A 25,020-nucleotide genomic window follows, 5' to 3' on the forward strand; every position below is an offset into this window, starting at 1 on the left:
GAACCTGAGAATATGTAACCTTACACAGCAAAGATGTGATTTGATTGTGATTCAGTTAAGAACCCTGAGACGGCGAGACGTTCCTGGATTATCTGGATGAAAGGGAAAAGTGAAAGTGAAAGTCGCTCAGTCATGTCTGACTCTTTGTGACCCCATGGACTATACAGTCCATGGAATTCTCTAGGCCAGAATACTGGAGTGGGTAGCCTATCCTGTCTCCAGCGGATCTTCCTGACCCAGGAATTGGACCGGGGTCTCCTGCATTGCAGGCGGATTCATTACCAACTGAATTACCAGGGAAGCCCTTGGATTATCTGGATGGGCCCATGTAATCGCAAGACTTTTTATAAGAGGAAAGGAGGGCCCAGAGTCACAGAAGGAGCTGTGTGGACAGAAGCGGAATTTGAAGTGATGTGGCCACGAGCCGGGGAATGTGGGCAGCCTCCAAATGCCAAAGCGTCAGGGATGGGTTCTCCCCTAGTGCCTCCAGAAGGGACACAGCCCTGCTGACACCTTGATTTTAGCCCCATGAGACCCAGTTTTGATCTTCTGACCTCCAGAAATGTAAGATGATAAATTCATGTTGTTTTAAGCCATTAGGTTTGTGGTAATTTGTACAGAAACAATAGCAAAAACAATGCAAGGGCTTCCAACCGGGAAGTCAACTCTGAATATTCACTGGATGGACTGATGCTGAAGCTGAAGCTCCAACACTTTGACCACCTGATGCGGAGAGCTGACTCATCAGAAAAGACCCTGATGCTGGGAAAGATTGAAGGCAAAAGAAGAAGCCGGCAGCAGAGGATGAGACGGTTAGATAGTATCACTGACTCAACGGATACAAATTAGAGCAAACTCTGGGAGACAGCAGGACAGGGAAGCCTGGTGTGCTGCAGTCCATGGGGTCAGGAGAAGTCAGACACGACATAGCAACTGAACAACAATAGCAAACACACCCCTGGCATCCCAGGTGGAACCTAGCCACATTCTCCCAAGCTCACAGGCTGCGTCTCCACGGCAACAAACCCATGGAAGGGACTGCCAGTGTCGGCTCCATCAGACCATGTGACAAGTTCCACTTTAGGGTCCAAATGTTTCCAGTCCAATTCACCGGCAGCGTGCCGTGGAGTCAGAGCGCCCTGTCTTGCGGGCCTGGCCTGGAGGCCAGAAATCAGTCATTTCCCCTCAAGTAACAATTTCAATCCATTTCACATTCATTCTTACGAGAAAATATTCCCCCCTTCAGTTTTTCCACGAATGTGGCAAGGCTGCAGTCCAGGAAACAGAAAATAAAAGTATCACACGATTTCAGAACTCAAGAGAAACTAATTAAATCCAAATTTTCACGGAACGTTAAAAGTTGAACTCAACTCAAAACACACTTGAGAGTTAGAGTCAATTTCAAATGCTTTCTGAGAAGGGAACGACAATCAAACCAAAAAAAAAAAAAAAAACCCAAAATCCAATGACTTTTCTTTAGAAGGTTCTCCCTTCACTTACAGAAAGGAGCCAGAATTGAAGGGACCACAGGAGAATGTGGGAAGACCGTGCGGTTTTCAAGGGAAGGCTAAAAAAAAAAAAAAATTCAGGGTTGTCTCTTGATTCTCAGTAATCCTGGGGTCTAGACAGACCCCATGGGATGAAATGAGTATCAGGAAATACTGCTTGGTATATGGAACCTGGGCAATTTGAAACGGGGCATAAATTAGGCAGCGAGGGAAGTGGTATCGCTCATTTGCGACGTGCAAAGTAAAGAAAACAGAACGCTTTCACCCAGAAGCTTGCTGAGAAGAGGCGTTTGAAGGCTAGAGCTGGGAGTTTCTCTCTGGAAAGAACATCACCACAGGTTCATTTTATTTGTAAAGACAGAATGATCAACTCAAGAGTGTCTCCGGAGAGTGAAGGGTCTCTCCAGAGAACACTTTAACCTCACAAAAATCATGCCAGTAGTAGCCAACATTTAGTCACTACAGTAAGTCCCCTACATACGAACCTTCCGGTTGCAAACTTTCCAAGATGCGAACATGCTTTCGCACATCCAATCATGTCAGCAATGACTAAAATTGCAGCTTGCCCTCCATCTCCTACCAATGAACACCCAGGACTGATCCCCTTTAGGATGGACTGGTTGGATCTCCTTGCAGTCCAAAGGACTCTCAAGAGTCTTCTCCAACACCACAGTTCAAAAGCATCAATTCTTCAGCACTCAGCTTTCTTCACAGTCCAACTCTCACATCCATACATGACCACTGGAAAAACCATAGCTTTGACTAGATGGACATTTGTTGGCAAAGTAATGTCTCTGCTTTTGAATATGCTATCTAGGTTGGTCATAACTTTCCTTCCAAGGAGTAGGCGGCTTTTAATTTCATGGCTGCAATCACCATCTGCGGTGATTCTGGAGCCCAGAAAAATAAAGTCTGACACTGTTTCCACTGTTTCCCCATCTATTTCCCATGAAGCAATGGGACCGGATGCCATGATCCTAGTTTTTTGAATGTTGAGCTTTAAGCCAACTTTTTCACTCTCCTCTTTCACTTTCATCAACAGGCTCTTTAGTTCTTCCTCACTTTCTGCCATAAGGGTGGTGTCATCTGCATATCTGAGGTGATTGATATTTCTCCCGGCAATCTTGATTCCAGCTTGTGCTTCTTCCAGCCCAGCGTTTCTCATGATGTACTCTGCATATAAGTTAAATAAACAGGGTGACAATATACAGCCTTGATGTATTCTTTTTCCTATTTGGAACCAGTCTGTTGTTCCATGTCTAGTTCTAACTATTGCTTCCTGACCTGCATACAGGTTTCTCAAGAGACAGGTCAGGTGGTCTGGTATTCCCATCTCTTTCAGAATTTTCCACAGTTTATTGTGATCCACACAGTCAAAGGCTTTGGCTTAGTCAATAGGAAGAAGTAGATGTTTTTCTGGAACTCTCTTCCTTTTTCGATGATCCAGCAGATGTTGGCAATTTGATCTCTGGTTCCTCTGCCTTTTCTAAATCCAGCTTGAACATCTGGAAGTTCACGGTTCATGTATTGCTGAAACCTGGCTTGGAGAATTTTGAGCCTTACTTTACTAGCATGTGAGATGAGTGCAATTGTGCGGTAGTTTGAGCATTCTTTGGCATTGCCTTTCTTTGGGATTGGAATGAAAACTGACCTTTTCCAGTCCTGTGGCCACTGCTGAGTTTTCCAAATTTGCTGGCATATTGAGTGCAGCACTTTCACAGCATCATCTTTCAGGATTTGAAATAGCTCCACTGGAATTCCATCACCTCCACTAACTTTGTTCATAGTGATGCTTCCTAAGGCCCACTTGACTTCACATTCCAGGATGTCTGGCTCTAGGTGAGTGATCACACCATCATGATTATCTGGGTCATGAAGATCTTTTTTGTACAGTTCTTCTGTGTATTCTTGCCACCTCTTCTTAATATCTTCTGCTTCTGTTAGGTCCCTACCATTTCTGTCCTTTATTGAGCCCATCTTTGCATGAAATGTTCTTGGTATCTCTAATTTTCTTGAAGAGATCTCTAGTCTTTCCCATTCTATTGTTTTCCTCTATTTCTTTGCATAGATCACTGAGAAAGTCTTTATCTCTCCTTGCTATTCTTTGGAACTCTGCATTCAGATGCTTATATCTTTCCTTTTCTCCTTTGCTTTTCGAGTCCCTTCTTTTCACAGCTATCTGTAGATGGTGACTGCAGCCATGAAATTAAAAGACACTTACTCCTTGGAAGAAAAGTTATGACCAACCTAGATAGCATATTCAAAAGCAGAGACACTACTTTGCCAACAAAGGTCCATCTAGTCAAGGCTATAGTTTTCCTAGTGGTCATGTATGGATGTGAGAGTTGGACTGTGAAGAAAGCTGAGCACCGAAGAATTGATGCTTTTGAACTGTGGTGTTGGAGAAGACTCTTGAGAGTCCCTTGGACTGCAGGGAAATCCAACCAGTCCATTCTGAAGGAGATCAGCCCTGGGACTTCTTTGGAAGGAATGATGCTAAAGCTGAAAATCCAGTACTTTGGCCACCTCATGCAAAGAGTTGACTCATTGGAAAAGACTCTGATGCTGGGAGGGGTTGGGGGCAGGAGGAGAAGGGGACGACAGAGGATGAGATGGCTGGATGGCATTACTGACTCGATGGATGTGAGTCTGAGGGAACTACAGGAGTAGGTGATGGACAGGGAGGCCTGGCGTGCTGCGATTCATGGGGTCGCAAAGAGCTGGACATGACTGAGAGACTGAACTGAACTGAACTGTAAGGCCTCCTCAGACAGCCATTTTGCTTTTTTGTATTTCTTTTTCTTGGGGACAGTCTTGATTCCTGTTTCCTGTACAATGTCTCAAACCTCTGTCCGTAGTTCATCAGGCACTCTGTCTATCAGATCTAGTCCCTTAAATCTATTTCTCACTTCCACTGTATAGTCATAAGGGATTTGATTTAGGTCATACCTGAATGGATGACCTTCAGGTAATGGTTTTCTCCACTTTCTTCAATTTCAGTCCGAATTTGGCAATAAGGAGTTCATGATCTGAGCCACAGTCAGCTCCCGGTCTTGTTTTTGCTGACTGTATAGAGCTTCTCCATCTTTGGCTGCAAAGAATATAATCAATCTGATTTCGGTGTCGACCATTTGGTGATGTCCATGTGTAGAGTCTTCTCTTGTGTTGTTGGAAGAGGGTGTTTGCTATGACCAGTGCGTTCTCTTGGCAGAACTCTTTCAGCCTTTGCCCTGCTTCATTCTGTACTCCAAGGCAAAATATGCCTCTTACCCCAGGTGTTTCTTGACTTCTACTTTTGCATTCCAGTCCCCTATAAGGAAAAGGGTTTGGGTGAACTCCGGGAGTTGGTGATGGACAGGGAGGCCTGGCGTGCTGCGGTTCACGGGGTCGCAAGGAGTCGGACTTGATTCAGTGACTGAACTGAACTCCATCTGCTGTTGCAGACGATCCGTCAGCTCTGCCATCATCCACCTCGCTTCCCCCTTCAGTCAGTAATTCTTCTTGCTTGTTCACTTAGGGCCAGCTCCTGTATGCCAGCTGTTGTACTGTGCTACTGCACTTTTCAAGGTCCTGTACTCTAAGATTAAAAATGTTTTATTTTTATGTTTTGTTTTTTTAATGATCTATTTGTGTGAAAAGTATTATAAACCTATTACAGTACAGTACTATATAGCTGATTGTGTTAGTTGGGTACCCAGGCTAACTTCGATGGATTTACAAATTGGACTTATGAACGTGCTCTTGGAATGGAACTCATTCATATGTGGGGGACTTACTGTATTATATATTATAAATACAACTGAGTGTTTGTTGAGACTGGACCCCAGGCACTGTTATGATCTCCACATAGCCACAGGGCATTGGTGTGGGGCCCTCAAAGCTTCAGGCTGCAGTGGTTTCAAAGCCCACCTCGGGATTGAATTCTGAAGCCCTGGGAGAGGGAGGCAGCTCTCTTTCTGCCCGGGTAGGTAGGTCTACGCAACTGAGGTGTCCCGCACCGTTAGGAAAGGAAAAGTTTGGGAATGCCAGCTCTGACACATGCTAGCTGTGTGTTTTGGGCAAGTTACTCCGCCTGTCTGTGCCTCTGTCGCCTCATCTGTACAAGGAGGTTGTGCCTATAACCAGCTCCTGGGCTTGCTGTGAGGATTGAGAGCAGGTGAGGGACTAACCCAGGGTGTGACACAGTGAGGGCTCAAACGCTGCTCTCTACGGCGGGAAAACCACGGGCCCCTCCTACATCAAAGCGTAAGTGCAGTGAACGGAGGTAGCCGCGACACCAAAGCTCCTTAGCTGTTACTGTCGTCAGCTCTCCGGTCCCACGCCGAGAGTAGACCCAAACTGGGCATCCCCAGCAGTGAGCGCCCCCTACTGGACATATGGCCCCTCCGTTCTTGGTTTTGATTTAATTCAGCAAACATTCTGGAGTGCCCATGGCAGCCAGACTGATGATACAGGTGGAAGACGCCTCCCACCAGGGGATAAGGTGCCAAGAATAAATAGTACAGGGGACTTCCCCTGGTGGTCCAGTGGTTAAGAATCTTCCTTCCAGTGCAGAGGGTGGGGGTTCGATCCTTGGTCGGGGAACTAAGATCCCACATAGCGCGGGACAACAAAACCCGAGCGCCACAATGACAGAGTTCTCGGGCCGCGACTAAGACCCAATGCAGCCAAAAAATTATTAATTAATTACTTTAAATCTCCGGAGAAGGCAATGGCAACCCACTCCAGTACTCTTGCCTGGAAAATCCCATGGGCAGAGGAGCATGGTAGGCTGCAGTCCACGGGGTCGCTAAGAGTCGGACACGACTGCGCGACTTCACTTTCACTTTTCACTTTCATACATTGGAGAAGGAAATGGCAACCCACTCCAGTGTTCTTGCCTGGAGAGTCCCAGGGACGGGGGAGCCTGATGGGCTGCCGTCTATGGGGTTGCACAGAGTTGGACACCACTGAAGCAACTTAGCAGCAACTTTACATCTCAAATTAAAAAAAGAGTTAATAGTACAGGGCGGCATGGATGACCAGCCAGGGAAGGGATGTCCAGGAGTAGCCAGGAGGGGGGTGGTGGTCAGGGAAGGCCAACACCCCCATCCTGCCTGCCTCTCTTCTGTCCTCCTTTTTCCCCTCTGCTCTCCTTGTTTCCCTTATTTAACACCCACGTGCTGTGTACCTGCCCTGAAGATGTGGGAAGAAGAAAACTAATTATAAAAAAAAAGAATAATACCCTGAGTACAAGGCACTTAGCAATCCAGGCAGTGTTCAAAGCCTTTTGCTGATATTAGTTCATTTAATCCTCACGATAACCACTCAAAGTTACCCTTGTCCTTTTACAGAGTGGAGCATAGAGAGGTTGAGTAACCTGCCCTGGGCCACAGAGCTCCAGATGGTGGAGCTATGGTTTGTCCTGGGATGATGCGCTTTATGGCTGGGAAAACACAGGCTCCTCTTACATCCAAGCATGAGAGCAATGAACAGAGGTGACTGTGACACCAAAGCTCACGGGGGCCTCGGAGGCACAGAAAGGGCACGGGTTACTCCAGGGACGCCTCTGGAGAGGTGAGAGCCAGGGTTGCATCTGGAAGGGTGAGTATGTCAGGAAGAGAGGTGGGGGCGTTCCCGGGAGAGGAAGACACTTGAACATGGGCTGGGGTGGGGTGCTGGAATACCTGGCACCTGGAGAAAACTCGGGTCCCGCCATGCTGGTCCTGCCAGTGTGTGTTCGTGCATGTTCACTGGGCATTGCAACGTGGGCAGGGTATTGCTCGGGGCTGTGTGCTTTCTTCTGTGAGTAGTTCACGGTTGCCAGGCTCTGTTCAAGGGATGTGTTTAGGGGATGCACACACGTGATGCTTGCTTACACAAAGATGGATATGGCTGCCTGTGGATGGACTAGAGGGAAGGAAAAGTAGGGAGTAGGGAGCTTGGGCGGGGGGGCGGGTGGTGACTGGGAAGCTGCCATTTCCAAGGCAGAAGCCCAGTGGTCACACCAGGGATGGTGGAGTGGTTGGATGTAGGGTGCCAGGGGTGTGGGAGGAAAAAAGGACCAGGTCTGATGAGGTGGGTGGATCGTGGAGTCACTGGGCCCCCCTGGTGTGACAAGAGCTACAGAGCAGGGGAGACTGGTGGGCGGGGTGGGGGCAGGCAGCCTGGATTTTATACTAAAGGAGGTGAGCTGGGCGTGTCGTGGAAGGAAAATGGCATGGACCATTCTGTATATTAAAAACATCTCTCTGGAGGAATAAACAGTACAAAAAATGTAGATTTTATATGTACTAGGATCCAGCTTGTATAAAAGTTTAATATACCATAAATGTAGCATTACAAATCAATGCAGAAAGAAGGGATTAGTCACTGGTGCTGGGACGACTGGTTAGGTACTTAGGGAAAAAAATAATGTTGACTCCTCAACATCATAAACCAAAATAAAATCCAGATGGATACAAGAAGCAAATTCAAAATAATAATAATGATAAATCTCCAAAACAAGCAGGGAGAAAATAAAGGTGAATACTTATTTGATTTCTGGATAAGACAGTGCTTTTTTAGCACCAGTGAAAGAAATCTGTGATTGATAGATTTGGTATATTAAAGCAAAACCTCAGAACACCGGAGAATGTTACAAATAAAATTTAAAATCATATACTGATGATGGATCAACGATCAATATCCTTTATATATAAAAAGTCCTTAAAAACAAATAAGAACCAACATAATATTGTAAAGCAATTATCCTCCAATTAAAAATAAATAAAGCACACATACACACATACAATAAGAAAATAGGCAATCATTCTAACAGAGAACAAAAGACCTTTGTAGAAGAAGGGAAGCACATGTTTAATAGATGAATGAAAAAAGTTCACCTGCATAATTAAAGATATGCAAAAATATATAAGTAAGACAATATATTTTAAAAGCTCACCAAACTAATAAAAAATTTCATAATAATTTTTAAAAAACAGTGTTAGTGAGGATACAGAAAAATGGGTACTCACACTGGTGGGGTTATAATTTGGCTTTTCCACTAGAAAAAATGTGGTAACAGAAGAAGCCCTGAAAATGTCCTCACACTTTGGTCCAGTAATTCCAGTTCTAGAAATCTACTGTCAGGACATAATCAGAGACGTAAGCAAAGGTTCACACAGGTGAATTATACTGCAACATAGTAATGTTAAAAAAGGAGAAATAATTCAGTATCCCAAAAAAGAATAGTAAACAAATAAGATGTGGTATATCCATGTGCTTGAATATTAAATAGCAATTAAAATCAAGTTTCCAAAGAGTATTTAAGGACATGGATAAGCCTTAATAAAATAATACTATGTGAAAAAACTGAAAATAATAAATATTTCATATGATTCAGAAATCACTTATTGCACAGATTATATATTACATACCACATACAGTATACATAAAATTATATACAGTATACTTACTATACACAACTATAGAGTGCACACATGCTAAGTCATTTCAGTTGTGTCTGACTCCATGACCCTATGGACTATAGCCCACCAGGCTCCCCTGTCCATGGGATTCTCCACGCAAGAATACTGGAGTGGGTTGCCATGCCCTCCTCCAGGGGATTTTCCTGAACGAGGGATTGAACCCGCATCTCTTGTGTCTCCTGCATTGGCAGGCAGGTTTTTACCACTAGCGCCACCTGGGAAGCCCAATTATATAGTATGCTATGCCAAATATTCCTGGAGAAGGAAATGGCAACCCACTCCAGTATTCTTGCCTGGAGAATCCCATGGACGGAGGAGCCTGGTGGGCTACAGTCCACGGGGTCGCAAAGAGTCGGACACAACTGAGCGACTTCACTTTCACTTTCATGCCAAATATTATATATCATATAAATTGAACCACAGCAGAGCTTAGGAATGCCAGAAACCTCCATGAAGTTGAAAATTCACACATGACTTATATTGGGCTGTCATATCTGCCATTCCACATTAGCAGATTTAAGCAACCATGAGCCCATGCAGTACTGCAGTATTTATCATTGAAAGAAATCCATGCAGTTCAAACCCATGTTGTTCCAGGGTCAACTGTGTTATATTTTATGTACATATATAGTATGTATTATGTATATTAGTGTCTGGTCTACAAAGGGCTGCCTTCTCATTGTGTTGTTGTTATTATTATTGAAACCACTGGAAGTAGAACCTCCAGAGGCCAGTAAAGCCAACTTCAGGGAAACAGTCTGGAGACCCCCCTGCCCCCAAAGCTAATCCAAGTCATAGGCATTCCCTGGTGGTCTAGTGGTCAGGACTCTGCACTTTCACTGCCGAGAGCCCGGGTTCCATCCCTGGTAGGGGAACAAAGATCCCGCAAGACAACCAAAAACTACCAAAAATGTCCACACCCAGAGAGCCACTGAGAATGGCAACAGCCCCAAGAGGAAGCCAAGGCCTCCACGGCACCACCTGGTGGTGACAGAGGTTATACCTAAGCACATAGCTATGCACAGCTCTTACTTATAATTCAAACTCAAGTGCGTCATTTAAATGCGCCTCACTGGCTCTAACAACACCCCAGCAAATTCTGTGGGTGGGTGTTGTTCTGGTCAGATTGCAGGATATCAGAATTTGCTTAATAAAAGGAATTCTGTTCCTAATTTTCTTCTGTAAGAGAAGCAGACAGGTTGCCATTACATAAAGACATTAAAATCAATTCGGGTATTATAGTTCCCCTACTTGGGATTTCCAGAGGACTTTCCTTCAACAGTATTTCCAGGGGGCAGGTTTCAGTACTGAGGGTACCTGTGTCCACTTTGGAGCCCATTACTCTTCCCTTGGCTAATCTAAGTATCTTAAAGGAAGGGATGATGTAATGGGTTGGCCAAAAAGTTTGTCTGGGTTTTTCCATTACATCTTATAGAAAAACACGAATGAACTTTTTGGCCAACCCAATATATACGGTTCATTTCTAGAGCCTCAAGCTGAATGTGAGGCACATAATGGAAACTCAACAAATGGTTGGTATCACCAATCATTTATTATATAAACCATGTGCCAGTGCATATTAGTTACCTATTGCCGTGTTACAAATTACCCTAAAACTTAGCAGCTTAAAATAACAACACGTATACAGTCTCACCCAGTTTGGGAGGGTCAGGAATTTGGGAGTGGCTTAACTGGGTGGTTCTAGCTCAGTGTCTCCTACGTGATTGCAGCCAAGAGGTTGGCCAGGGCTGTGGACATCTGAAGGCTTGACCAGGGCTGGAGGGTCCATTTTCAAGTTGGCTCTTCCATGCGACTAGCCAAATAGTGCTGGCTGTTGGCAGGAGACCTCAGCTCCTCGCCTTGTAGACCTGCCCAGAGGGCTGCTTGAGTGTCCTCCTGACAGGGCAGCTGCTTTTCCCAGAGAAAAGGATCCAAGAGAGAACAAGATGGAAGCAGCAGTGTCTTTTGTGACCTGGCTTTGGAAGTCATGCAGCGACGTTTCTGCACTGGTGTGTGTCAGAGGGGAACACCAGGAGGCCAGGATCGCTGGAGCCATACTGGAGGCTGGCTGCCACACAGGGACTCTACTGGCCATTTGTATATATTGCTTCTAACCCTCACGACACTGCTATGGGTTGGGTTTTTTGTCCTCACTGATTGGATTTAAAAAAAAAAAACAAAAAACCAAAGCAATTAAGTGTCTTGGGACTTCCGAATCCGCCTGCCAAATGCAGAGGACATGGATTCGGTCCCTGGTCCGGGAGGATTCCACATGCCAAGGGGCAACTAAAACCATGCTCTACAACTATGGAAGCCCACATGCCTAGAGCTCATGCTCCAAAATGAGAGAAGCCACCACAATGAGAAGTTCGTGTTCTGCAGCTAGAGAGTAGCTCCTGCTTGCCTCAACTAGAGAAAGCCCAAGTGCAACAATAAAGACCCAGCACAGCCAATAAATAAATATTCTATATTAAAAAAATTTTTTTAATCAAAGTAGTGAAGCATCTTACCCTAGAGCAGAAAGTTCCAAATGATAAAGGGCACCTTTATAGGAAGGACTCCAAAGCCACATGACAAAGGCATGGACTTGGGATGTCCTAGTTGGACCCCTCAGTGGTGAAATACCGCTTTCCCCTCTGCCAAACTGTTTCCTCATTCATTGGAAAAAAATGTACCAGCCATGTACTTGAACACCTTTAAATACTTATTCTAAACATCTCCCTAGTTAAGAATCCTTTTCTTATATCTAAATCTTCGTCTTTTATAAAGACATGAACCTCCTGCAGTTAGAGGTTGTGCTCCTGGAGGAGTTAAACTTTTATAAAGAAGGCATTATTTGATTCAGGTATGAAAGTTTCTGCTACATTGGTGAATCTCTTCCAAATTCTAAACAACTGCCTAAAATGTATTAAGTTTAACTTCGATGAGACACTTTAAAGGAAGAAAGCAGCAAGGCTTCTGGAAGTTAGAATAAAGACCCAAGATATGAAGTTCGCAGGCTCTTTCCCCAGTCAGCCCCATTTCCCCATCTCTGATACTGGAATCACAATAGTGATGATGATGATGTATATTATCTCATTTGAGTTTCCCCTTAACCTCAGAAGCCAGAATAATTATTTGTCCTTAGTTGTATAGATGACGATGGAAAGGGTAAGTGATTTCCCCAAAGTCACGTGGCTCATCTTTGGAGCAAAGTTGGGTTAGATCCTGAGTGTCCTGCCTCCCAATCCTGTGATATAGTTTTCACTGCTCCCAAAACTTGAAAGCCAGCTGGTGTTCTGTGATGACTTAGAAGGGGCGGAAAGTAGGAGCAGTGGGTGGGAAGCTCAAGTAGGATGCTCAAGAGGGAGGAGATATATGCATGTGTTAATTAACCTGATTGTAATAATCATTTCACAAAATATATGTGTAGCCAAAAAGAAGAATTTATGGGTCAAAATAAAACCTTGACCAATAAAAAAACTATTTGAAAGCCAGCAAAATGATGAACCAGGGGGTGGGGAGAGTGAAATGAATTCTCAGGGTGTTTGTGGGTTTCTCATTAGAAGGGTTCACTGTTTCTTTTCATTGCTTTTCCATTGCGGCTGTTCTGTATTTTGAGTTCTTTTTCTTCCCCTGATTTGAACATGAACCATCTCATTCAGATACACCCAAACCTAGCTTCCAGGAACTGTGCACCTCACTCCTCCCATTTTCTCTCTTCTCTTTTTCCAGGGTCAGCTGCAGGCTGAGCCCCCAGCAGCTGCTCCTCAGTGGCTGGGAAGCCCTGTCAGAGGGTGCATTTTTGGAATCCAGTTGGCCAAGGCACTGTGTTATTCTATCATCAGCAGGCGTTTCCCCTAGAAGTCCCGCCAAACCTTTGTAGGATGCCCTGACAGTCTAGCACTGAGCTGGAAGAAACAACTGCACACGATTAAGGCTAATAAAACGGATTCCATCTTAAAAAATGGCCAAATGCTCCCGAGATGGCAGAAATGGAGAGAACAGAGATTTTGAGAGTTACCTCTTGAAAGAAAGTAACACATCATTGCTCAAGTTCAAGGAATTTCCTGGTACTATCATTGGAAAAGTGGAAAAAAGGTCCCAAGCCACAAGTTGAAAGTTAGAAAGAACAGAACCAGAGAAAGCCAGGGACCCGGGGCCAGCTGCTCGGGGCCACCCAGCCTACTGCTCCCAAGGTTAGCGTGCATCCCAGAGCTGCTCAGGGTGGCCAGCTCGGGAATCGTCCGTCGAGGGACTGAGCTAGGTGCACTTGTAGGTAACACTGGCTAATCGCTCTCGTAGTCTCTTTCAATGAAGAGCGTCCTTGTTCAGCTCCTCTGGGCCTCTGTCGACTGTGCTATCGTGACTCCTCTGTGCCTCTGTGGCAGCCTGGGACACCCTGGGTGAGGTTCTCAGTCTCCCAACACAAGGTTTAAAGGACTGGTCAGTTGCATCAATTCCCTGACCCAGTTTAATGAATGTGAGAGAACTCTCCATTTAGGGGCTCAAACTGAGGTTAAAAAAGGGTTGGCTGTTGTTGTTTTTTATTTTTTTCTTTCTATCATTTATTTAAACAATATTTACTGAGCATCATCTATATGTCAGGTTCTGGAGAGGAAGCAGTGAAGAAAATGATCAAGTTCCTGCCTTTCTGGAGCTGACAGTGTAGTGAGGGAAACAGGGAATATTCACCAGATATTAGTCAATTGCATACTTTGCTAGAAGAAAAGATAGAGCAGGAGGCCTGCGTGGTCAGCATAAGCCTCACTGAGAAAGTGACACTGGAGTAAATATCCAGGATCAGGGGACTTCCCGGGTGGCTAAGACTCCAAATTCCCAGGGCAGGGGGCCTGGGTTTAGTCCCCAGTCTGGGAGCTAGATCCCACATGCCACATGCAGATCAAAGATCCTGCACGCCATAACTAAGACCCGGTACAGTCAAATAAATGAATATTTTTTATTAAGATTCAGGATCAGGAAGTGTGGCAGATAATATAATTCCCCAAAGATGTCCACATCCCAATCCCCAAACCTGTAAATGGCATTGTGTATGGACCTATGAATGGGTGGCCAAAATAGTTCAGTTGGGAGAGTGTTAGACTAAAGATCTAAAGGTCCCTGGTTCAATCCTGGGTTTCAGCAACTGTTTCTGACCCTTTGCTTCCCTGGTGGCTCAGCTGATAAAGAATCTGCCTGCAATGCAGGAGACCTGGGCTCAATCCTTAGGTTGGGAAGATCTCCTGGAGGAGGGCATGGCAACCCACTCCAGTATGCTTGCCTGGAGAATCCCCATGGACAGAGGAGCCTGGTGGGCTACAGTCCATGGGGTCACAAAAAGTCAGATTCAACTGAGAGACTAAGCACAGCACACAGACCTTAGGTGGCAAAAGGGCTTTTGCAGGTGTGATTCAGTTAAGGATCTTGGGATGGGAAAATTATCTGGGTGAGCCCAATGTCATGGGAAGAGTACAATGTGTTGATCTGTTACACTTGTATGTTGCAAAATGATCACCCCCAAAGCATTAGCCAACACCTTCATTCCATCCCATAATTGCCATTTCCTTTTTTTAATTTTTTCTCTTCTTTTCTTTTCTTCTTGGTCACACCACGAGGCTTATGGGATCTCAGTTCTCTGACCAGGGATGCAAGCTGGGCCCTCAACAGTGACAGCAAGGAGTCCTAACCGCTGGACCACCAGGGCAGTCCCACCATTTTGTTTTCACGGTGAGAACATTAAAGCTCTACTATCTTAGCAACTTCAAGTATATAATGTGATCACCATGGTGTACATTAGATTTCCAGAAAAACCAATTTGTCTCTTTTTTAAAAATGTATTTCTTTCTTTACTGGGTTGTGCCAGGTACTAGTTGTGACATGCAGGATCTTTCAGTCAAGGCATATGAACTCTTAGTTGCGGCATATGGGATCTAGTTCCCTGACCTGGGACTGAACCCAGGCCCCCTGCATTGGGAGCATAGAGTCTTAGCCACACGACCACCAGGGAATTCCCCATATTTGTCTTATAATTGGGAGTTTGTACCCTTTGGCCAACATCCTCCTAATTCTGCCAACCCCGCAGCCTCTGGTAACCACCATTCTATCCTCTGCTTCATAAAACTCATGACACTGCGACTTTTCTCGATTCCACATATAAATGAGATTATACAGTTTTTCTCTCTCTCTGTCTGACTTATCTCAGCCTAATGCCCTCAAGGTCCATTCATGATGTCACAAAGGGCAGGACTTCCTTTTTTTCTATGTCTGAATAATATTCCATTGCGTATATAATGCATCTTCTCTATCCATTCATCCCTTGATGGACATTTAGGTTGCTTCCATATCTGGGCTATTGTGAAAAATATATTTCCTGTGTTTTCAACCCAGCACCTAGACACAAGAACTGACCTATTATTCTGAGGTAAAGAAAAAAATATAGCTTCTTGTGCCCCCCACATGGTATTTTAGAAGTTAGTAAAAATAACTATACTGCCCCAAAATACCATCACTCTTATCACAGTGCCTGAAATTCCACTATTTGACATTCACTCCTTTAGATACAATCCCCTATGCCTCCATTCATTCAATGCCTGCCATGTTGATTGAAAGCTTGCCGTGTGCCAGACACTATTCTTTATGCTGAGAATTTAGCAATAAACAAAACAGTGATGTTTGGGGAAGACAATGAGGCCGAAAATTCATAACTAGTGCAGTAGGAGAATAGAGCCTCGGAAGCCAGGGAAAGAACGCATTTTAAGAAGGAGGTATGGACTTCCCTGGTGGTGCAGTGGATAACAATGCAGCTGCAAATGCAGGGGACACGGGTTTGACCCCTGGTCAGGGAAGATTCCACGTGCTACAGAGCAACCGAGCCCGTGCACCACCACAACCGAGGCCTGGCTGCAGAGCCTTCAGGCCGCATACTAAGCTCGTGTGCCTAGAGACCGTGCTCCACAGCACGAGAAGCCGCCACAATGAGAAGCCTGCACACGACAGCAAGGAGCAGCCCCCGCTTGCCACGGCCAGAGAAAGCCTGTGGGCAGCAACGAAGCCCCGGTGCAGCCAAAGACACAATCAATAAATATTAGAACAAAAAGGAAGGAGGTGTGATTGACAAACGCTGCCGGCCGCTAAACAGGGCAAGGGGAAGACTGAGAATTTACCTTGGGATTTGGTAAGATGGATGTCACTGAGAACCTTGACAAGAGCTGTTTATCTGGAGTAGTGAAAGAAATACATGATAGGATTAGGTTCAAGAGAGCCTGGTAATTAAGGCAGTGGAATCACCGAGAATTGCCCAAGCCTCCCATTATAGATCTACAAGTCATACACTGCACAACACAGAGGTGCCCCTGATGTAGGCCATGGTATGAATGCTGCTTCTTGGAGTTCCCAGATGGGCAGTCCTGGTACAGATGGATCTTTCTGGAAGTGTTGCTATAAAGGGCAACAGAGAAATCAGGCAATAGTTATAAGTGTATGTGGAATCAAGGAAGAATTTCTTTCAAGATAGGATTTATAATGACAAGCTTGTCACTAATAGGAGTAACTTAGTAGGAAATGACAAATTGATTGAAACCAAATATCCCATAAGATGTAGTGACTTACCAGCTAGGGAGAAATTCCTTGACAGCAAACTAAAAGCAAACTAGTGTGTGAGGAAAAGCCTGGGAGGAGAGAGATAAACTCAACAGGTTCAAAGATGAACTTCATTGGTTCCCCTGCTTCTACTTTAATCTGAGATGATGTTCCCAGAAAGGGAAAACATAACAGAAAAGGATGCTTCTCTCATATGTGAATTCCATGCACAGTGGCATCTGGATAAGAGAGGGGAAATTTGATAGGTATATCAGCTAGGAATAGTTTTGGCTGTAAATAACAGAAAATCCAAACTATTAGTAGACTGAACAGCATACAAGTTTATTTCTTCCTTACTTAAAAGAAGCCCGTAAATAGGCAGCCAAAGACTGGCATGGTGGCAATATGATGCCACCTTCTATATTTCTGTTTCATTCTCCCAACATGAAGCTTCCATCCTCAAGGTCATCTTGAAAGGTTGTTGTTGAATCACGCAAATACACCGGGATTCTTGGCCCCCGGAGGAGAAGAATTCAATCCGGGGCCAGAGACGAGGCTTGATCGCTCAGAGCTTTTGTGTAATAAAGTTTTATCAAAATATAAAGGAGATAGAGAAAGCTTCTGACACAGGCATCAGAAGGGGGCAGAAAGAGTACCCGCTTGCTAGTGTTAACAATGAAGTTATATAATCCAAAGAATATCTGGAGGTTGTAAAGACCTCATCAGACCTACTCCCATAATTTACATTTTAAGATAACACTGTCTTCAGGCAAGATACATCCTTGTAAAGACCAGGTCTACTCCCATAATTAACATTTTAAGATAACAGAAGGTTGAATCCAAAGACTGTCCTTAGGCAGGATACATTATTGGTATATAATCCTAAGGAATGTGGAGAAAGAAAAAAAGTTTGTCCTTTCTTCCTCCTTGAGAATTCCAGACCCCTTTCTCCTTGGGGACCCCTAGACTCCCTATCAACCTGCCTAGGAACTGACTCTCTCAATCTCATGGTCCAAGGTGGCTGCTGGAGCTCTAGCCATCAAGCCTACCTTCCAGGCAATAGGAAGAAAGACCAGAAAGGACTCTCCTCCCAGCTGAGTCAGCTCTCTTTAAGAAGACTGCTTGGAAGTGCCATGCCACACTTCCACTTCCACTGGTTCAGAACTCAGTCTCAAGGGCAGACTCAGCCACAAGGAAAGCCAAGAAATGCAGTTTGTGGTTGGGCACAGTATCCGGACTCCTTCTGAGGAACAAGGAAAGAATGGCTATTTAGGTAGGCAACTAGATGTCACTGACTCAGAGAGTTTTTCCCAGAGTCATTCAAATGATGCCTCATCACCAATACGAGGTTAACCTCAGACCAACCCCAGGGGAGAGAGGGGGTGCAGAATGGGGAGAGCCTTGACCTTGAGCTTGGAAAGGACAGAGAATTCACATTTAAATGTGACAGTTCCGTGTGGGTGGAGACACAGCTACTGTTGGGAATGTGATGACCCTCACAGACCAGCTGCCAGCTCCCCAGGGCACCCCAAAGTCACGTGCAAGACCTGGGCCTTGTAGCATTAACCCTGGGATGCCCGAGGTGGGCGGGGGTGGGGGGTGGGGGTGGGGGTGGTCCTAGATTTTCCGGGGACTTATTCCCAGGAGGCAAGCAGCAAGTCCAAGCCTCTGGGCCAGCTCCCACTGCCTTGGCTGGTGTGTTTTATCTCATTGCAGCCTCTGTACTTTGTCAGAGAATGTAAATTCCTACCTCTTCCCTTTACTTTCCTGCTCAGGAATTGGTGGAAAAGATGTTAGGGTCCCAGGACATGCCTCATGTAGCCCAGTATTCCTCGTGGCGGCTGAGCTGACATCAATTCACGAATTTTTTTACAACAGGCTTCTCTCTTCCTGCTGAGAAGCTCCCTGGATAGAACAACAGAGAGACCTATGGGGGGTTCAGCCAGGAAGAAAGGGCTGTGAGTAAGTCAGACCTCATGGCTCCTTCGAACACTCAGAGGTAACATTAATCTGGACACTTGGATGAAAGGCCCAGCTCTGCGTGCCAGGCCATTTCTAAGCCACACGGCCAGAAAGCATCTCTGGATGCGGAGACCTGTGGCTCTCCTTCGCGGGGTATGAGCCCAGGACTGGGAAGACTCATGCTTTCCCTGGGCCGTCTCACTGTCTTTCTTTCCGCTACCAATTTAGAAGCAGTGTTTAATAAGAAAAACAGAAGCCACAGGAAGAAGGAGACCCTGGAAACAATATATGTGGCAAAAGCCTTTGCGTCTTGGTTGCTCTCAATTAGGACACCCCATTGTTTCTAGGGCAGGAAGCCTGCCAGGAATTAAAGACCAGTGATGACCACATCTGAACCCAGCCCCCAACCCCACCCCAGGGAATGTTCTCTGCAAACCAGAGCAAGGATGGCCCCTGTGGACCCGCTGCTCCCCTCTCCTGGACGTGGGCTGCTTTTTCTTTCTCCCCTCCTTCCTTCCCCTCTGCTCTCTGTCCACCTCTTCTTACTTTTTCTTTTCCCTGTCCCGTTACCCTTTCCCCCTTCCTTGTCAAGGTCTTTAGTCCTCTTAGGAGACATCTCTCAAGTTGGCTCCCTTGAGGGATTCCAGGATTAGAAGACATCCCTCTAATACTTGAGAATGAGGTTTAGAAACAACATATATAAGTGGCCAATAGAGTCCCTGTGTGGCAGCCAGCCTCCAGTATGGCCCCAGTGATCCTGGCCTCAAGCATTACAGGTTGCCTGAGCGTCATGAAGGGCTAAATGCGTTCCTGCCTAAGACATCACATGTCAAAGAGAAGGATTAGTCGTAACAATAGCTATGTTTACTGATTGCTTATGAGTTCTTTTTTTTTTCTTTTTTGGCTGCTCTGTGTAGCTTGTAGGATCTTAGTTCCCCCACCAGGGATCAAACCCGTGCACCCTGCATTGGCAGCGTGGAGTCTTAACCCCTGGGCCACCAGGGAAATCCCTTACTGATTGCTTATTATGTGCCAGACACTGTCCTCAGCACTTAACAATCGTTAGCTCATTGGTTCCCCAAGACAATCTCACGTTGCTGGTATTTATGTTTCCTCCATCGAATAGAGAAGGTGGCCTTCAGATTAGAAGGTCTGAGGAAAGATACTGAGTGATTTCTTCCTGTTCTGCTGCTTCTGTGGGGAGCTCCTCTTGAAACTCCCCCATGGGGTCCTTGTGAAGTTCATTTCCTTCACGGAGGCTGAGGAAGGCGTGTGCTTATGATCAGGCTATAAAGAAAGGCAGGGGATGGGACTTCCCTGGTGGTTCCGCAGTTAAGACTCTGTGCTCTCAATGCAGGGGGCCCAGGTTCAATCCCTGGTCAGGGAACTGGATCCCACAGGCTACAACTAAAGACCCCCCATGCCACAACTAAGATGAGGCACAGCCAAGTAAATGTTAATTTTAAAGGCAGCAGACTTCTTCTACGGGCACAGGCTGATGCAGCAGGTGATAATGAGTGGCAAACAGTATGGGATTCTACTTGGTCGCAACCAGCTAACCAGTTGTCACACCTCTTACTTCTGCCCCACGTGATTTGGAGTTATTGAATCAGTCAGCATGCATGTCTTTGGAAGTAGCAGGAAGCCCAAACAAAAGTGTTTCAATGTTGGAGACACTGAACATCTCCCTGAGGGAGACATCCAGAGGCAGAGTGGTCCCAGGGTAGATTAATTCAGCAGCTCATTGATGGCATCAAGGACTCAGATTCTTTCTCTTTCTGACTGTCATCTTCAAAGTCACCCCTCAAGGTGGCTGTCACAGCTCCAGGCCAACATCCACACACAACATCCAGACGTGGAAAGAGGGCTGCTTCCTCCTTGTGTCTCTTTATAGGAGCAAAAAATCCTTTCCCGGAACCCCCAGGAGACTTCTCACACCCCATTGGCTGGAACTGGTCACATGTCCATGTATAAACCAGAAACGGGCAAAAGGGATGGAGCCACATGTTTGCATCAGTGGATCAGGATTTACCCACCCTGGGTGGGGGGAGGGGTGGGCATGGAAGAGGCACACAGCTATTAGGCGGAAAATTAGTATATTCTGCCTCAGGCATCTTCCTTACTGACACGTTCCATCTACCCTACCCTTACAAACTTTCAAGCCGATGAGTTCAATATTCAGCTTCTTTGCAGGCTAGGTGCTCTTCCATGGTGGCTCAGCGGTAAATACGCTTGCAATGTAAGAGACACAGGTTCAATCCCTGGGTTGGGAAGATCCCTTAGAGAAGGAAATGGCAACCCATTCCAGTATCCTTGCCTGGGAAATTCCATGGAGAGAGGAGCCTAGGTAAACTACCTGCTCTAAATGCAAAATACGTGAACTTCATCTTTTACCAATTCTTTCGCCTTGCCACACAGAGCTTTGCCTTGCCAGTCTGTAACTGATCAAACATCAATAATGATACAGTAAAACAAAAATGGGTGCAAGTTCCTGGCTTGCCTTGATTCAGAGACAAGCACGTGCAGACGTTTGAGGTGTTTCTGCAACAAACTCTGAGCTCTGCCTGGGCTTAGAAAAGACTGGTGTCACACAGAAGATGCACGGGGCCAGGGAAAGTTTAGGCTGATTCAGTAGTGGGTCTGAAAGAGGGAGCCAGAGACAGGAGAGATTGAGATGGACATATGGACAACATACAAAGATACAGACAGACAGGGAGAGAGCTTGTAGTAGGTTTCTCTCATCTCCTTCCCATGTAGTGATATGGAAACACTGCTCCAAAGAAACAGACATCTGAGCCCTTAAGACGCAGAACATCTCATAGAATCCCAAATAATGTCACCATATCATCCCATAATCAGTCCTAAATCCTAGACCACAGGACCACTTGCACAAAATCTCACAGCTGGCCCCGAACAGAACTGGGTATGCTTAGATCCCACCCGCAAACCTGGCACTGTTACAAAATAAGAAAAGAAAAAAAAAAAGTGTGTTAAGCCTTCAGCATGTGCCAAGGACTGTCCTCGGTGTTTCGTCTTCCTCACCTCCTCTGATCTTCCCAAGAATGATGGAAGCTGGGTGTTATTTCTAATGCTGGCTTTTCAGGTGCCCATTATATACTAACAACTTGGTGAGGCTTCTCAGGAAGCCACCTGAGGCTCCCTAGCTAGGAAGTGGTAGAACCAGTTTATCCTAAGCCCATCTGCCTAATAAGCTAGTCCCTGGTGGCTCAGACAGTAAAGAATCTGCCTGCAATGCAGGAGAACCTGCAATGCAGGGTTTGATCCGTGGGTCGGGAAGATCCCCTGGAAGACAGCATGGCTACCCACTCCAGGATTCTTGCCTAGAGAATCCCATGAACAGAGCAGCCTGGTGGGCTACAGTCCATGGGATCACAGAGTCGGACATGACTGAGTGACTAACACATTCTCATCAAAACATCGGAAAGGGACACAGACACTCTCCTTCCAACAGGTAGGGTGAGAGCTGATAGTCCAAGAACCGCTGATGCTGCAGCTAGTAACCACTCAGGCACAAGGCTGCTTGATAAAGTCCAATGGCGATGTGCAGAGTAGCCCCATGGAACCATGTAAGAACATTTTAAGAAACCAGGATATGTTTCTGTTGGCAGAAGGTCCACAGGACCAGATCGGAGAAGCAGCAAAGCACCACCACTGAGAGATTTGACCGCATATCAGAAAGACTGGCTGACGGTGGATTTGCCTTCGGGAAACACCTATGATATACGCATGTTAGAGAAAAAAGCAGTCGCTAGGTCTGCAATCAGCTTTGTCCTCCAGGAGGGATGGAGATCACTGAATTGGCACCGTGCTTCCTCTGACATCAGTTACTTTTTAGACAAAGTCTCATGTGTTCCTGATTTGAAATGTCATTGTGTGGGGGTGATGGGGGTGGGGTATTGGGGGGTCGGGATCTGGTTTCTGTCTGCTTGGGATGGGAGTGGTGGGGCCAGGTGGAGAAGAAAAGGAGTCAGGCAGTAGCTAAGGGGCTGGCAGAGGGAGTTCCCTGCCACAAACGTCCAAGCACCTCTTTGGTTGAGAAAGAGGAAATTGCAGTGACCCTCAACTTTTCATTTTCCAAAGCTGGATAACTGTCAACTGCGCATGAAAACACATCTCAGTGACAAAGTCATGACGGAACATAGGCTCCAGATTTCCTAAGAGGGAGGATAGATGGCCTCCATCTAGTGGAAGGGAAGGGGGAATCCCAGCCCTACACATGAAACAAAGAACATCTACAAACTATATGGATCCATTGCTTCTGCAGGACCTACCCCCCACCCACCAGGAGTAGCATGCGTGTTTTCCAAGAGGATGTTCCAACAGGCTGGCTTGTCCCCTTGGAGGTGGTACACGATGATGTGACAAAAGGCAGAGCCCTGACCTCCTTAGGTTCCTTCTTCTGTCGCTGCCTTACCTCCAGTGCCTGGATCAAGCTAGGCTTTCTCCTGGTCCTTTCAAAGTCTTCCCCATGGTGCATCTTTGCCCCACTGGACCCTCTCTGCCTTCCACCAATTATAACAATTTTCTTTCCTTGTCTGGGCTCAAGACATCATTATGACCCAACCATTCTCACAGTTATTTATGTACTTCTTGGAGGTTCCCCCTCTTGGTTCCATTGACCTCTGTGGACTCATCTTCCCCTCCTTGGGGACATCTGCTACTGTCTAGCACTTCCCCCCCTGCACTGGGACCACCCCACCCCATTAAAACATCATCAAGTTTTAAATCTCACCCACAGTAAACATACGGGTATCTTTCCAGTTCAGCACACTTACTGAGAATCATTTACCCAGGTATTGAGAGTTTTCACATTTATATGAGAACTTTGGAAGATCTGAATGACCCATGTTTCATCAATGCTGTGGAATATTATGCAGCTGTTAAAATGAATGCACAAGGCACATGTGTTGATCTGATCAGATCAGATCAGTCGCTCAGTTGTGTCCGACTCTTTGCGACCCCAAAAATTGCAGCACGCCAGGCCTCCCTGTCCATCACCAACTCCTGGAGTTCACTCAGACTCACGTCCATCGAGTCAGTGATGCCATCCAGCCATCTCATCCTCTGTCGTCCCCTTCTCCTCTTGCCCCTAATCCCTCCCAGCATCAGAGTTTTTTCCAATGAGTCAACTCTTTGCATGAGGTGGCCAAAGTACTGGAGTTTCAGCTTTAGCATCATTCCTTCCAAAGAAATCCCAGGGCTGATCTCCTTCAGAATGGACTGGTTGGATCTCCTTGCAGTCCAAGGGACTCTCGAAGAGGCAGTTAAAAAAAAAAAAAAAGGTCTTCCCTAATTGTTGCGTCTCCTCACCCCCAGTGCAGGGGGCCTGGGTTCAATCCCTGGTCAGGGAACTGGATCTTGCATGTTGCAAACTAAAGAACCTGTGTGTTGCAGCGAAGACCTGGTACAGTCAATTTTTTAAAATTACATTAAAAATTAAGTTTAAAAAATCAGCATGCAATCAAGGTTAACCTCATCAGTGATAGGCTGATCATATGCACTGCTGACATGATGTGATAAGAATTTGTCTCTGTGTTCTTCCTCCCTCAAAACCATTCACAGTCTAAGCAAGAGAAATAAATCAAAGACACATATAGGGGCATTCTACAAAATAATCGGCCAGTATTCTTCAAAAGTGTCAAGGCCATGAAAGACACAAAAGGACTAAGGAACCAGATTGGAGGAGGCTAAGCAGGCATGATGACTGAATGCAGTGTAGTGTCCTGGAGGGGATTTAGGGGGGAAACTGGTGACATATGAATAAAGGGTGAAGTTTGGTTAACAGTAAAATGGGGCTATAGTTAAATGGGGCTTCCTTGGTGGCTCAGACAGTAAAGCATCTGCCTGCAATGAGGGAGACCTGGGACCAATCCCTGGATCAGGAAGATCCCCAGGAGAAGGAAATGGCAATCCACTCCAGTACTCTTGCCTGGAAAACTCCATGGATGGAGGAGGGCAATACTCCATGGGGTCGCAAAGAGTCAGACATGACTGAGAAACTTCACTTCACTTCACTTAGTTAATAGTAATGTGTTGGAGCTGGTGTCTTGGTTTTGGCAAATGTACCATGGGAGAGACTGGGTGAGGGCTATATGAAAGCTCTGCAAATTGCCTACAAATCTAAAACTATTCCAAAAGTGAAAGCGTTAAAAACAATAACAAGTTGTAATGTGACTAGAATACTGACTGTGTGGATCACAGCAAACTGTGGAAAATTCTTAAAGAGATGGGAATACGAGACCACTTTACCTCCCTCCTGAGAAACCTGTATGCAGGTCAGGAAGCAACAGTTAGAATGGGACATGGAACAATAGACTGGTTCAAAATTGGAAAAGGAGTACGTCAAGGCTGTAAATTGTTACCCTGCTTATTTAACTTATATGCAGAGTACATCATGTGAAATGCCTGGCTGGATGAAGCACAAGCTGGAATCAAGATTCCCAGGAGAAATATCAATAACCTCAGATATGTAGATGACACCACCCTTATGGCAGAAAGCAAAGAAGAATTAAAGAGTCTCTTGA

General features: G+C 45.7%; 1 protein-coding gene and 1 non-coding gene across 2 annotated transcripts in view; one reads left to right on the forward strand and one right to left on the reverse strand.

Annotated features, from left to right (window-relative positions):
* LOC101904642 (uncharacterized) overlaps positions 1 to 25,020 on the reverse strand; it is a 155,858-nt gene that overhangs the window by 9,009 nt on the left and 121,829 nt on the right. The gene's annotated exons all lie outside the window — the stretch shown is intronic.
* TRNAF-AAA (transfer RNA phenylalanine (anticodon AAA)) lies at positions 14,008 to 14,080 on the forward strand. The gene has a single exon. It is a non-coding gene; the product is annotated as a tRNA-Phe (tRNA).

This window comes from Bos taurus, chromosome 17 (assembly GCF_002263795.3).
Source record: "Bos taurus isolate L1 Dominette 01449 registration number 42190680 breed Hereford chromosome 17, ARS-UCD2.0, whole genome shotgun sequence".
NCBI lineage: Eukaryota > Metazoa > Chordata > Mammalia > Artiodactyla > Bovidae > Bos > Bos taurus.